Source organism: Heptranchias perlo, chromosome 36, assembly GCF_035084215.1.
Source record: "Heptranchias perlo isolate sHepPer1 chromosome 36, sHepPer1.hap1, whole genome shotgun sequence".
Lineage (NCBI taxonomy): Eukaryota > Metazoa > Chordata > Chondrichthyes > Hexanchiformes > Hexanchidae > Heptranchias > Heptranchias perlo.
In genome coordinates, this window is record NC_090360.1 from 7,254,094 (window position 1) to 7,270,031 (window position 15,938).

The 15,938-nt window shown below is 42.8% G+C and overlaps 1 protein-coding gene across 1 annotated transcript in view; it reads left to right on the forward strand.

Annotated features, from left to right (window-relative positions):
* zswim8 (zinc finger, SWIM-type containing 8) overlaps window positions 1–15,938 on the forward strand; it is a 139,417-nt gene that overhangs the window by 2,360 nt on the left and 121,119 nt on the right. The gene's annotated exons all lie outside the window — the stretch shown is intronic.

A 15,938-nucleotide genomic window follows, 5' to 3' on the forward strand; every position in this document is an offset into this window, starting at 1 on the left:
TGGATGCCATGCAGAATTACACCCAGGGGCAAATTCATTTGTAGACTGTAAATGTTTCTTCATATTCTTTGTGGAAAGTAATGTGTGTACATGAATTTGGTGAGTTGCTGCATGGCTTTTGCTAGTGGTAAGTTTTGCCCCTGGGGACAGTCTGCACCCTGCTCATTGAGTAGTGATTACATCGGCATATCAATTTGCATTGTATGTTATTAATATTTATCTATTGCCTTTTCCAATGCTCTCCTGGCCGGCCTCCCACCTTCCACCCTCCGTAAACTTGAGCTCATCTGAAACTCTGCTGCCCGTATCCTAACTCGCACCAAGTCCCGTTCACCCATCACCCCTGTGCTCGCTGACCTACATGGGCTCCTGGTCCGGCAGCGCCTAGATTTTTAAAATTCTCGTCTTTGTGTTCAAATCCCTCCATGGCCATGCCCCTCTTTATCTCTGTAACCTCCTACAACCCTCCGAGATCTCTGCACTCTTCCAATTCTGGCCTTTTGCGCGTCCCCGATTTTCATCGTTCCACCATTGGTGGCTGTGCCTTCAGCTGCCTAGGCCCTCAGCTCTCGAATTCCCTCCCTAAACCCCTCTGCCTCTTCTCCTTTTAAGTCGCTTCTTAAAACCTGCCTCTTTACCTATCCTAATATCTCCATATGTGGTTTGGTTTGACAACCCTTCTGTGAAGTGTCTTGGGACGTTTTACTACATTACAGGCGCTGTGTAAATGCAAGTTGTTAATAGAGGGTCAGTAGCTGGTATTTTTGTTAGTGGGGGCGAATTGTGCCTTGTCTTGTTTGCAGTGATTTGGACAGCCACTCTTAGCTGGTAATTTTGATGTAAGATGCGGGGGTGGGGGAATATGGTAACAAAAGGCCAGGCATGAAACATTCACTGGACGAATCGAGTCCGTGACTGTTTTACACAATAATTTGGGCAGCGATTGTAGACAGAAGAGTAACAAGACTGGCGAGGCCTTTAAATAAAAAATGAAATAGTGTGTAGGTGGGGAGTGCCCTGAGCACCAGCTATTCCAAGCAGTTTTGTTTTTAGAAATACTTGATCTGTTCTCTTGTTGGGTGGGTAGGTTTATTAATTACATGCTTCCTGCACAATTTGCCCCTTTTTGATCTATAAGTAAATGCATACATAACATCTTTGGAAAGACAGCTCTTTTGTTCCTAAAATCTGCAACACGACCGTTGAAAATTGTTGGGTTTTTTTTGTGCCCAAGATTTTGAATATATTTTAGGGGCTCAGGTTTAGAGCAACTTATTTTTAGAATCTGCTTTCTCAACGACCATTTATGTGAGTATGTGATTATAATTGTTTTCTTTCTCTCTGTGGCTCCTCTGTCCCAGTGTATCAGAATGAGAGAGAAATTCTTACCAACTGCAGTCATCCATCTCTGGTTAAATCATACAAGTTAAAAGGCAACCAAATCTATTGTAACTTTGGGTGAACAAGTGATTTTTTTCCTGTTTTGGTTCCATCTATGCTGCATATCTCCATTGTACTTTATTAAAGGAGTGGTGTAGCTGAATGGTATTTTGTAGCTGTACCAATACAATGGCAGATAAAAGTAAAACTAGAGAAAGAAATGTTTTTTTTTTAAAAAGACTCTGAAGCTGTGGGGGTTTCGGTGATTCAAACTGTGGTGGTCTGAGGTATGCTTGTACACAGAAGTTTTATGTTCCCCTTTGAAATTATATCAAAGCGTGTTTTTTTGAAAACTAGGTTGAGTCAGTCGTAAGGTTTACTTGCGGTTGTAGAATTCAGGTCTGTAAAGATTAAACCTAAATTCCTGCAATGGAAGATGTCTGAGAAGGCAATGATAGACCCTTGCAGAGGTGATGACTGTTTCCTGTAACTATGTAGAGTATTAAAATTCCCAAATAAGACCCTTGCTGTTGGGCCACTTTAGTGAATTGGCACTAACATGCTATAGAAAAAAAAACTTCAAATTTAACCACATCACTTTATATTTTCCCCATCATAGTGACTGAACTGTAATTATTTGTACTTTATCTTAAGCAACTTTTATGTTGTAAAAGTTGTCCCGGGGGAGTGTTCCGATGGAGACACTCCCGCTTGGTGCACTGTTCACCCCAGTTTACCTTATTTCCTGCTGCTCCCAATCCAGAGGGGGGACCCGGGATTTCCATAGTTAAAATTGAGTGAATCGGGCTTTCTACTTTTAGTTTGAACATGGGAAAACGTGGGTCCCCAGTGCCTTCAGGTCTGAGGAGCTCAGGTTATTCAGTGCCCTTCCACCAATATAACCCCTTATCCAGCTCAAAATACGCTTTCAGGACAAAATTCCAGCTTGGACAGACGAATCTTTTCATTTGTACTGCCGTGGGCACTTTTTAAAATGTTTTTATAGACTCATATACAGCGCAGAAGGAGGCCATTCGGCCCATCGTGCCTGTGTCGGCTCTCTGAAAGAGCAGTCCAATTAGTCCCACACTGCTGCCCTTTCCCTGTAGTCCTGCAAGTTTTTCTTTTATAAGTATATATCTAATTCGCTTTTGAAAGTTACAATTGAATCTGCTTTCACCTATGGTGGAACTTCTATGGTTCTATTAGAACTGACTGTAGAAATAAGTTTAATTCCAAATTTTATAATGTGCATAATTCTGGGGAATGGCATGTCTGCATTCTCTCCTTTCAGGCTATGCATTCCAGATCGTAACAACTCGCTACGTAAAAATCTTTTTCCTCATCTTCCCCCCCCCCCCCCCCCCCCCCCCCTGGCTTTTTTGCCAATTATCTTAAATCTGTGTCCTCTTATTACTGACCCTCCTGCCAGTGGAAACAGTTCCTCCCTTTTATACCCTACCAAAACCCCTCATCATTTTGAAGACCTCTTCTTAAATCTCCCCTTCTCCTTCTCTTGCTCCGAGGAGAAAAAACCCGAGCTTCTCCAGTCCCTCCACGTAACTGAAGTCCCTCTATCCCTGGTACCATTCTGGTAAATCTCCTCTGCACCCTCTCCGAGGCCGTGACATACTTTCTCAAGTGTGCATGTGAACACAGTACAAACATTTCGGACCCTCTCCTGTAATTCTAGCAACGCTGTTTGTGTGGTTGTTCCACGTGAGATGTACAGTTGAAAGGGAGCTATATTGTGCCATGATGTGAGAACGGTATTGGGCTATCCCAGGCATATGGGACCTGATGAGTTACAAGTCTGCTTGCCTATTGTGCACTGTAATATTTTTGCTGCTTTGCTGTCTTCTGATCCAAGCAAGCAAACAGCTGACTCCGCTTTGGGATGGCCTTTTTCTACAAGAAGTGTTTTTTGCATCAGGCATTTCCAGCCCATCCTGGCCCCTCCTATTCTCCCACCCCTTGCAATAAAAGAAAAAGCGTCTAAATCCTCAAAACCCATGATGGGTTGTGTCGTGATTCTGCTTAGTTGGTCAGCTGGACACACAACATAAACTAATTTAGAAGCAAGTGACCTTTTTGCTTTCCCACAGCAAGTAATGTGGGTTTACTTGCCCTTTTAAAGTGCACATTTGATTTGCACAGATGCATTTGAATTGTGTATTTGCTGAGCCCCATCTTGCATTCAGTTATCCAAATGCATATAAAATATTTTCTCAATTATCGTTATGTAGAGGATTGTTGGAGCATGGATAGCTTTGCCACAGGGAAGGGGCAGAGAGCATTGCATCTTTTAAGGGAAAAGCAGATAAATATTTGAAGTAGAGGAAGATACAGGGCTAGGGAGGGTGCAGGGCATTGGGATTAGCTTTAGATGGCTCTAGCAAAAGGGCTGGCACAGACACAGTGGGCCGAATGGTCGCCTTCTGTGCTGTAAACTTCTATGGTTCCATCGGAACTGTCTGTGGAAATAAGTTTAATTCCAAATTTTATAATGTGCTTAATTCTGGGGAATTAAAAAAATAAATAAATGGAAATGCCTGCTTTCTCTGATGCTTGGTTGACTCACTGAATTCAAAAGCTGTAGACTGTTGTGCAAAGTTTCCGTTGGACTAGTTTTTTTTTGTGTGCTTCTGAGCTCGAGCTGAATTAAAACAGTGGTTTTCCTAATGATTCAGCCCCACAACCCTCCGAGATCTCTGCGCTCTTGCCAATTCTGGCCTCTTGCGTGTCCCTGATTTTCATCGCTCCACCGTTGACGGCTGTGCCTTCAGCTGCCTCGGCCCTAAGCTCTGGAATTCCCTCCTTAAACCTCTCCGCCTCGCTACCCCTCTCTCCTTTTAATGCGCTCCTTAAAACCTACCTCTTTGACCAAGCTTTCGGCCACCTGTCCTAATATCCCCTTATGTGGCTCGGTGTCAAATTTTGTTTGTTAACGCTCCTGTGAAGCGCCTTGGGGCATTTTTACTACGCTAAAGGTGCTATATAAATGCAAGTTGTTGATTCAGTGGTTTACACAGTGAGTAGCTGAGCCATGTAGACCAGGAGGGTTTCGAGTTTGATCCCCTGTTTGTGCTGATCTCTCCAGAGGTGCTATTGAGGTGCTAAAATTGGCCTCGTTGTCCTTGGGTTAGGAGGGGCAAAATTGGCAATGGTTCCTGATCACTATCCAATGACCCCTGCTGGAAGTGCACACTTGGGAGATTGGATAAGGATGGGATCAGGCTTGGCTGTGATGCTCCTTGTGGTAAAATAGCTTGTGGACTCTTGGGCCTGTTTTTACGATGGTGATGCCAGTGGTAACCCTCCCATTGCAATAGATGCTGTTGGCCCTGCTGTCAAGCTCACACATGGCCGATGACCACATATGTGAGGTATCGGAGGGCATCTGGCATTTCTAACCAAACCCATCGAAGAACGAATGTGTAAAGGAATGGAAGGGGTGGGGGAGAGAATTGACCAGGGAGGGGAAAAAGCAGCATTGGGAGCTGAAAGATGCACAAGTGGTTGCATGGTTGATAATTCCAGCTGTCACCATCATCTAATACGTCCTGATATGATCACACCCATCACAGCATTGACTCTTTTATCTCCTTGCTGTGATTCACTTGGTTGCTACATTGTGAGTGGGATTGGCTTCTGGTTTGGCCTTTTTCTTGCATTTGTTGAGGTGTATCAAAGTTGCCTACTTAGTACTATAATTACTGGCATTGGGCCACAAAGCAGTTACTTTCTAGTCTAGCTGAGAGACAACAGGGCATTGGATTTTCTTGGTGTCAAATCCAAAATGGGCCAATTGTGTGTTTTTTTTAATACAAAAAGAATGTTAGTGTGATTCATAAATCTCCACGAATCAATAAGGTGCAGTGGAATATGACTGTTCAAAGGAGCTCTCGAAAGGCTATAATCGCCCACAAAGCAGTTCACCTCTCAGTAAATTGGTGGTCCCCACAGTTTATACTGAAGTCTATAAAATTCACGCCCATTCTCCTTTTGGTGATGTGGGCACGAAAGAAAAAATTGAAATGCGATTGGGAAGGAAACTATGAGCTGGGATTACCCTCTCGATGTTAAACCGTTTACTTTCTTCAGGCTTCTTTTAAACATTCTCCAGTTGTCAGGACAGGCTGCTCTTTAATTTTTGCCAGCATGCTGGCAAGGCTGGCATTTATTGCCCGGCCCTAGTTGCCCTGAGAAGGTGGTGGTGGGCCGCCTTTTTGAACTGCTGCAGTCCATGTGGTGAAGGTGATCCCATGATGGTGTTAAATAGGGAATTCCAGGATCTTAAGGCAGTGATGTTGCCGGCTGAGGATGGTGTCCCCATGGTATTGCCCGTTTATCTGCTTTCGGATCCGCGTTGATGCTGCTTTATGACCAGATGTTGGGTGATGTGCTGGTTTTCAGATTGGAAACATATTTGTCGCTCTTTAAGTGGTGCAGCGTTCTGCTCCCCAGCGACCCAGCCGAGTTTGGGAATTTCCCCATGTGGTGAACTGTGGGTGGAAAGTGATACCTTTGCCGTTCGGTGGTTTATTGCAGAGCCATGGTGTGCTGCGAGTGCAAAGCTCATCACCTCACGTGAGAAAAAGTAACTTAAGTGCACCAACATGGTCTCTGAAATCAATTTCTCTGCCTCCATATTTTACTTTATCTCTGTCTTTACCTGTGTAATCATATAAAAACGATTGCTTAACTTTATAAGGTTTTCTATGTAAAATTGGTATGCAGCTGCCTTATTAGTGTTCGTTGTTGTTTGTGGGATCTTGTGCACAAAATGGCTGCTGCCCTACATAAGTCAGCTTGTTTCAAGCGATTATATGTTCTGATATTTCTGGGCAATTTGATCAGCGCTATGTAAATAAAAGTCTGTCTGTCTTTATACATGTACTGCATTGTATGTTTACATTGATTCTTTTACTTGCGTAAGGCTAGACAGTGACTACCGACAAGCTACTCATCACTGACCAGCTTGATTCTGTCCCTGCCAACCACGTACACATGCTTTCTGGCAGAGTCAAAAGTCAAACATTTATACACTTGCAAAAAACTGCTGAAAGTTCGATCATTTTCTTTAAAATTTACTTCGTGAACCAAAACTCTCTCTTTCCCCTCTCCCCGTGTTTATATACTGCAATGCTTTGCTTCTTTTAAATCATTTGCTGAATTTCACTACAAAAATCTAAATGAGTCATTAATTGTAGTATACAATCTATTTTATGAACGCTGCACTTCCCTCTAAAATAGTAAATGTTGGTAGTTTAGTTACAAACCTAATCTTGATGTTTTGACTTGTGTAAGTGATGCTGTGTAGAGAAATCCAGTTTGTAATATTGTACATGTGGGCCTTTGTTACCTCTAGACTCGACTATTCCCATGCTCTCCTGGACGGCTTCCCACCTTGAACCCTCCGTAATCTTGAGCTCATCCAACTCTGCTGCCTGTATCCTAACTCGCACTCAGTCTCGTTCACCCACCACCCCTGTGCTCACTGACCTACATTGGCTCCCAGTCCGGCAATACCTCGATTTTATAACACTCATCCTTGTTTTCATATCCTTCCATGACCTCTCCCCCTCCCGGTCTGTGTAACCTCCTCCAGCCCTACAACCCTCCGAGATCTCTCGCGCATCCTCGGTTTTCATCGCTCCACCATTGGCGGCCGTGCCTTCAGCTGCCTGGGCCCTAATCTCTGGAATTCCCTCCCTAAACCTCTCCGCCTCTCTACCTTTCTTCATCTAAGACGCTCCTTAAGACCTACCTCTTTGACCAAGCTTTTGATCACCTGTCCTAATATCTCTATGTGGCTCGGTGTCAGATTTTGTTTGATAATTGCTCCTGTAAGGTGCCTTGGGACGTTTTACTATGTTAAAGGCGCTATATAAAGAAAAATTGTTATTGCTCTGCATTGATGTAATGATCCTTATAGTTCATACACTGCTTTTACCACAGAGATTGGTTGACAGAAAATTATTTTTAAACAAAATTATCAAACGGCTTTTAGATTTTGGTGAGTTCGTCCTACATTTACACTTTTTCTCAAGTGACTTGTCTGTTCATTTTCGGCTATCCCTTTGTCCAGTTTTGGGTGATTTGCTAATTCTCCAGTAATGAGAGGTTATAACCATCAGGAAAGACTGAACAGATGGGGGCTCTTTTCTCTAGAAACGAGAAGGCTGAGAGGTGACCTAAAAGGGTCTTTAAAATTATGAAGGGGTTCGATAGGGTAGACGTAGAGAAGATGTTTCCACTTGTGGGGTCATAAATATAAGATAATCACTAATAAATCCAATAAGGAATTCAGGAGAAATTTCTTTACCCAGAGAGTGGTTAGAATGTGGAACTCGCTACCACAAGTAGTATTTCAGGCGAGAAGTGTAGATATATTTAAGGGTAAGCTCGATAAACACGTGAGGGAGAAAGGAATAGAAGAATATGCTGATAGGGTTAGATAGAGTATGGTGGGAGGAGGCTCGTGTAGAGCACAAACACCAGCATTGACGAGTTGGGCCGAATGGCCTGTTTCTGAGCTGTGGTAAAAATTATTGCAATTGAATGCTCCCTGAATACTGCATTGGAATATCAGTCTAACTTTTGAAGTTATTGCAGCTTGAGACATTAAATGACACCCAAACTCCATCCTAACTTTTGGTTAATTTTATCATAAATAATACCTTTTTTATATGTAGTGTCCTGAAGCAGTTAATCATGTTTACTGGAACAGGTGGATAGGGCATCGATTTAATGTCTTACCTGAAGGATACTACCTCTGACAGTGAAGCATGCCCTCAGTACTGCACTGGACGGCCACCCTAGATTGTTCAGATGAAACCCTCACATGAATCATCAATGTTCTCGCCTATAGGCGAGAGTGCTAACTGACCCATGCTGACACAAAACCATGAGGGAGACAGAGAATTCAGAAAATAACATTTTGCGATACAGTATATGAGTCATTTGAGACAGGACGTGCGGTAAGTGTAGCCGGCTTGGGAGGAAAAATGGTGACTTTGGACCAATGGTTCCCAAAGCTCTCCACCGCTGGAGTTTTCCTCGTGTCGTTTCTGGGTCTGTTGTAGACTAATTGGTCGAGATTGATTGCTGTGAGTGTTACCAGACATTTCAGTCAGTGGGGCCATCACAGACAGACGTGATTCCATCCTACATAATGTGCTTGCACACTCGCTTCCCAGCAGTGATGCTTGAATAACTACCAGTTGCAGAAAACATGCCTGTTTTTCGTCTCTTCCTAGCCAAGGTCCTTAATTGTCTTGTCCTGTTGCCACCGGCTGACACCTTTTTTTATTAATTCTCTTTTAGCCTTCTCTGCTCCATTGAAAGTAATCCCAGTGTCTCAAGTCGTCTAGTTTTTGTTAGGCAAGGGTATTGAGGGTTAGGGAACCAAGGCGGGTAGATGGAGTTGAGATACAGATCAGCCATGATCTAATTGAATAGTGGAACAGGCTCGAGGGGCTGAATGGCCTCCTTCTGTTCCTCCACTGCTGAGATCAGCTAACTTGGCACAGTCTGAACCCAGGGCCGTCTGATCTGTGAGGCTTAGTTATAGGCTTTTATCAACTCAGCCATTAAGAATCTCCAATTTTTTAATGTAATTTTTTCTCTGGTTGACTACTATTGGTGGTTTTATGTTATCCCATAACTTTTTTGTAACTTTTGTGTCCTTTTCTGATTATCAAAGTGAGGGATGTTGGCAGTGGGGAATGGTACAGACACGCATGTTAGTATCTAGCATCTGCATCAGGCAGATGGGAATAAGACAGTGGCCGCTCCTACTCCTGAAAAATGTACCTTAGTCTAGCTCGGAAGCGTATCCTTTTCCAACCTGTCATCCTGCAGCCTGTCTGAGTGAGATTACCAAGTTAAAGGCATTTTGAACCCATGCCCATGAGCAACTGGGATGAGATTGCCCAAGCTTCTTTCTGGGTAGGACTCTGATAACTGAGAGAGACTTTCATTCTGTTATTCTGGGCTGGCTTCAAATCCAGGACCTGGAGGTGAAAGCACTGTGTGCCAACCTACTGCACCACCAAGTCCCCTCTTGTCTTGTGTAATCTCGTCCTTTCCCATTTCTCTCATCTCCTTGTTAGGGAGCGCAACCATGGATGTTGCTTATTGTGCTCTTGACTCTTGTAGACTGCAGTGATAAAGGCTGCTTTTCATCCGTATTTTCCCCTTCTCTCATCCCCTTCCCCCTCCAGAAAAAATGCCTGAATAACTCCGAGATTGTAAAGTTTTCTTTCTGTGGGAACCTTGAGTGTGGCTGATCCTTGGAACTCAATCTTTGGTCTCCCTCCATCGTTATGCCACCATGTGTTCGAATCCCTCCATGGCTTTGCCTCCTCCCTATCCCTGCAACCTCCTCCAGCCCTACAACCCTCGGAGAACTCTGCGTTCCTCCAATTCTGGCCTCTTATGCATCCCCGATTTCCTTTGCCCCTCCACCGGCGACCATGCCTTCAGCTGCCTAGGTCCTAAGCTCTGGAACTCCCTCCCTAAATCTCTCTGCCTCTCTATCTCTCTCTCTCCTTTTAAGACGCTCCTTAAAACTTACCTCTTTGACCAAGCTTTTGGTCACCTATCTAATATCTCTTTGTGTCTCTGTCAAATTTTGTTTGATAACCGCTCCTGTGAAGCGCCTTGGGATGTTTTACTATGTTCAAGGCACTATATAAATGCAAGTTGTTGTTGTTACGACTCCAATGTTCCAGCTTTATTTCTGCTGATAAAATCCGGTGTTTACAAATGCTGATAATGCGATTATTGTAATAGATCATCCTCAGAAGAAGTTTTGAATACCATGATCAGATTGCAAGGCTTATTTCACTTAATGTGGTGTTAAATTACTATAAGCATTTCTTTATAGAGAAGTGCAGAAACTATGCAAACACATGAGCAATTCATTACAAGATAAGTGTATTGCTTTTAAAGGGTAGAATAATTATGTTACTGCTTTAGGGTTGTACATACTTTAAAGTACACTGGTTTTGTCTTATTCGGAAACAGCTGTGCTGCATCACAGGTGAACACAAGAACATAAGAAATAGGAGCAGGAGTAGGCAATATGGCCCCTCCAGCCTGTTCCACTATTCAATCAGATCATGGCTGATCTTCGACCTCAACTCCACTTTCTCGCCCGATCCCCATATCCCTTGATTCCCCTAGAGACCAAAAATCTATCCATCCCAGCCTTGAATATATTCAGCATCCACAGCCCCCGGGGGTAGAGAATTCCAAAGATTCACAACCCTCTGCGTGAAGAAATTCCTCCTCCTCTCAGTCTTGAATGGCCGACCCCTTATCCTGCGACTATGCCCCCTAGTTCTAGACTCTCTAGCCAGGGGAAACAATCTCTCAGCATTTACCCTGTCAAGCTCCCTAATATGATGTTTCAATGAGATCCCCTCTCATTCTTCTAAACTCCAGAGAGAATAGGCCCATTCTATTCAACCTCTCCTCATAGGACAACCCTCTCATCCCAGGAATAAATCTAGTGAACCTTTGTTGTACCGCATCCAAGGCAAGTATATCCTTCCTTAGATAAGGAGACCAAAACTGTACCCAGTACTCCTGGTGAGGTCTCACTAAAGCCCTGTACAACTTTAGTAAGACTTCCTTACTCTTGTACTCCAACCACCTTGCAATAAAGGCCAACATGCCATTTGCTTTCCTAATTGCCTGCTGTACCTGCATGCTAACTTTTAGCAGAAGATTAAATAGGTGCAAGGTCCTACTGCAATATTGACTGTTAAGTTTTTTTTAATGCAAAGGTTAATCTGATATGATCGAGCCCTTTTGAGGATAATTGTGATTTCTTTTGGAAATATAAAAATACTTCTTGATTTCCACCATAAATGGAGTGCTCAGCATTCCCATACTGCTCCCTCCTGACTGTATGGTTTACACGGCGTTTGGGATCTAACAAGTCATAGAACATCAGTTTTGTTGTTGGTTTGTGGCTGAAGCTATACAAACATTTTTGCTAAGCAACCAAGAAACTTCTGAACTCCCGAGATGTATTTTTAGCTGATTAGACCCTAATTTGAAAACTCTGCTTAGGCTCTTTGTAAGTGGCATTTGAATAAAATTTCAAAGACGAGAAATGTTTAAAACTTGCAACAACACAAAAGTCTCTTTTTTGTTCGTTGTGTTCATCAAGAACAACAACAACTTGCATTTATATAACACCTTTTTAACATAGTAAAATGTCCCAAGGCGCTTCACAGGAGCTTGGTCAGAGAGGTAGGTTTAAAGGAGCATTTTAAAGGAGGAGAGGTTTAGGGAGGGAATTCCAGAGCTTGGGGACTAGGCAGCTGAAGGCACGGCTGCCAATGGTGGAGCAATTAAAACCGGGGATGAGCAAGAGCCAAGAATTGGAGGAGCACAGAGATCCCAGAGGATTGTAGGGCCGGAGGAGGTTACAGAGGTAGGGAGGGGCGAGGCCGTGGAGGGATTTGAAAACAAGGATGAAAATTTTAAAGAGTCGTAAACGGAGAAGTTCAAGGATGTTAATGCTGTGCCAAAGGCTGAATGGCCTGTAGGCCACCATGCGTGGGACCATGGAGTGGTGAGCTACTGGGTTCAGTCTGCAGCTCCCAGTCTGGACTGCACTGAGTGCAAGGAGAAGCAAGGGGGTACATGTGATACCCCTGCAAACCACCCAGCCTCTAACCTGCTCTAGTAGCCACGGCATTTGCGTGGCTGGTCCAGTTGAGATTTTGGTTAATGGCGAACCCCAAGGATGTTGGTGATTCGGTGATGGTAATGCCATTGAATGTCAAGGGAAGTGGTTAGGCTCTCTTGTTGGAGATGGTCATGGCCTGGTACTTGAGTGGCACAAAGTGGAGCGGGGGAATAAAACTTGTCCAATCTTGGGAAAACCCTGAGATCTTCCTCTCCTCACCAAAGCAGTAATATTCTTCATGGGATGCTCAAGTGTACACCATGGAGCCTCTGGAGACACGTGTGTTAAAGTTTAAGTCCCTCTTCCTATTGTTTGACGTGTATCTCACGCTGCTGCCACTAACAGATCTTGGTTCTGGTTTAGGATTTACCCACCATTTGAGGCAACAGTACTGAGAACAGGCCTTTCCAAACCTTCAGGCCTGCAACATTCGAACAGAACAAATTAACGAGTGAGAAATTTAAATGTAAACAGGACTCAGTTGCCTGGGCGTTGTGGGCTGAATTGCCCGGGCAAATGGTCCATGGGCTGTAGCTTAGACACTCAGCCATAAGGCAATCGAGAAAGCTTTAGGTGACCATGGTTACTAATGATGCATCAATAGGCAAACTTAACTAATTTCCCACCCAACCCCTCCGTGTGCTGCAATTTCCCCCTCAGTCAGAAATGTGCCCACACTTTTCTTGCTACATCTTCCTGTTCCCGAGTAGTAACAGACATCTGAATAAAATACTTTCTGGCATCTAACTTTGATATCTCTCGGCATGCTCTCTAGTGTTACTATCACTATTGAATTGTACTAGTATCACATATTGTGTGAAACTTAAGTGTTGAAAGTAGCTTTCCTTTACATGTCATAGCGAAAGGATAATTTTTTTTATAGTGCCTTACATTTGCATGTCTTTTATATAGAGTATAAGTAGATTCAGGTTATAGAATTTTATAGCACTGAAGACTTGTATTTATATGGCACCTTTCACAGCTTTAGGATATCCCAAACACCCAACAAATTACTTCTGGTCTGTTTTTTTTTTGTTTCATTTTGTTGGGTTATTTTTGTAGGCAGTCACGGCAGTCAATTTGTGCACAGCAAGATCCCACAAACAGCAATGAGATCGATGGCCAGTTAATTTATTTTTGGTGGTGTTGATTGAGGGCTAAATGTTGGCCAGGACACTGGGAGAACTCCCCTGCTCTCCGAATAGTTTCACACACTGATTGGGCAGATGGCGCCACAGCTTATATCTCATGCAAAAAATGGAACCTCTGCCTCCCTCAGTATGGCACTGAAGAAGGAGGCCATTCAGCCCAGTATATCTGTGCCATCTCGATGAAAGAGCTATCTACTTGATCTCATTACCCTGCCCCCATTCCATTTTTCTTTCAAGTATCCAGTTCCCCTTTAAAAGCTATTATGATTCTGCTTCCATTATTCCTGATGGAGCATCCCAACAACTTGATATGTAAAATTAAAAAAAAAACTCCTTCTTTTGATTGTGACTTTCATTTTATGCCTGCTTCACTGACCAGCGTAATTAGCGTTTCTCTATTTTACTTTTTCAAAGCCCTCCATAATTTTGAACAGACCTCTTAATTTCTCTCTTCCAGTGAAATGAGCCTCAATTTCTTTAGTGTCTCCTCATAACAATAGCTTCCCATCTCTGGCATCCTTTTAGTAAGTGTCTTCTGGTCCCTTTGCTTGCTCCTGACACCCTTCTTAAGGCAGGGCACTCAAAACTCCACACAGTTATTCCAATTGTATCTAACCAATGATTGGTGTGCATTCTGCAGCTCACTAATGCAGTAAGTAGTGGGTTTTGACCCTGCGTGTTAGTTCCAGCCAGGATTCTGGGAGTTGTTTTTTGGAAGATTGAATCAGTAGCTCTGGCTACAGTGCTGCTTTTGGTATCTTGCTTATCTGTGATTTCAAACCCTGTTATCGCACTGAAAGTTTTGAAACCTCGGCCATATATTTGCACAAAAAGTGAAACTTGGCTGAATTTCAGTCCAAAAAATGAAAATGAAGATGAAGCTGCCGTTCTTCTTGCACCTCGATTTTTAAAATTCTCATCCTTGTTTTCAAATCCTTTCGTGGCTTCTCCTCTCCCTATCTCTGTAACATTCTCCGGCCCTACAACCCTCCGAGATCTCTGCGCTTCTCCAATTCTGGCCTCTTGCTCATCTCCGATTTTCATTGCCCCAGAATTGGCGGCGGTCCTTCAACTGCCTAGGCCCTAAGTTCTGGAATTCCCTAAACCTCTGCATTGCCACCTGTCCTTCTTTACGACGCTCCTTAAAACCTATCTCTTTTTGATTAAGCTTTTACTCACCCATCCTAATATCTCCTTCTTTGGCTCGGTGTCAAATTTTGTTTGATAATCGCTCCTGTGAAGCGCCTTGGGACGTTTTACTACGTTAAAGACTCTATATAAATGCAAGTTGTTTGTGTATTTTGAACAGATTCAAACTTTTGCTGTTTTATAGCCTTATGAAGTTTTGGACAGTTGAGCTGGCATTTCACAGAAGAAATGCCATTTGATTCTGGTTTGGGAGGTTTCCTGAACTTTGCTCCCCCAAATTCTAGGGTTTGTTGCGATTGGAGAGTGATTTTTTTGAAAAAATTTTCCGGGGAAGCAATAAAAGATCCTGAGCCCGACTTACATTAATACTCCCTTTGCCTGTTGATTTTTGAGGAGGATTTAATTAGCCTGTTGCTCAATTTTGGACCAATAGTGGACATAACCGCCAGCTAAAATCATTGCCCAAATTGATTGAATCTAAAGGAAAGATGATTGGAGCTAATCAGGAGATGCTGGTAGCTTTTTTACACCTATTTCTAGGTGTTAATTTTAAAGCCTATTGCAATGAGATATTTAAAATTTCCATCAAATTTTCTATAAATATACTTGTTTTGGAAGAGCACCAAGCATAAATTGACTCAACTATTTATTCAACCTCTGTACAAATCAATAGGCTGTCATCCAAAACAGGGGAGGGAGAGGCTAGTGCCAAGTTCCAAGAAAGCTCTGTTCTTTCTGTGGATCCTTTTCAATGGCAGACACCCACGGAAACTGTTTGCATGATTTTCAGAGGTGTGTCGGCTGTTTCAAATTAAGCCGCAAGGCTTGCCATAAATAATTTAATTCACCGGAAGGAGTTCCAGCCAGATTGGGAGGCTTCACTCTCTGGTACTGCGCACAGTAAAGTTCTTGGGGGAGCCATTGCATTCTGTGAAGGGGTTAGTTATCGACAGCTGTCACGGCTGCCACTCAATGTTGTGTGATCTGCGAGAACACCCACAGTGAAAGGCTAACTGTTGATATAATCGCTTCTAGTTTATTGAGTGACAATCAACAGCTGATTAACAATATATTATTTGTGTGTAGTGTAATAAGTACAATCTGCTCCTGATAATGCAAAGTGTTTTCTTAATAGTAAAAAAATAATTAATTTGAATTAAGCAATGTAAATAAGATGAGAAAGTAGGAGGTTAGTGCAAAAAAAATTGAATTATCAGATAATTTGAATCAAGTGATCTTGAATTAAGAATAGACTATATAAATAACATTAATCCTATAACTGGGTTAGTGTTTAATTCTTTGACAGCAATCTAGTATTCATATTGAGGTCCATGAATTCTAAAATGCACCTTTCAGACTCTTAAATTGGAATGTTCTTTTTATAACTTCCTTGTTTTTAACTATTTTAGTTGAAATTTTGGACACATCGAGGTGAGGGATTTCAGTTGGGATTAGAACATTTTTTCCTACTTTGGTCACCAAAAATCCATCAGTCATAGAATTTTGCAGCACAGAAGGAGGCCACTCGGCCCTTCGTGCTTGTACCA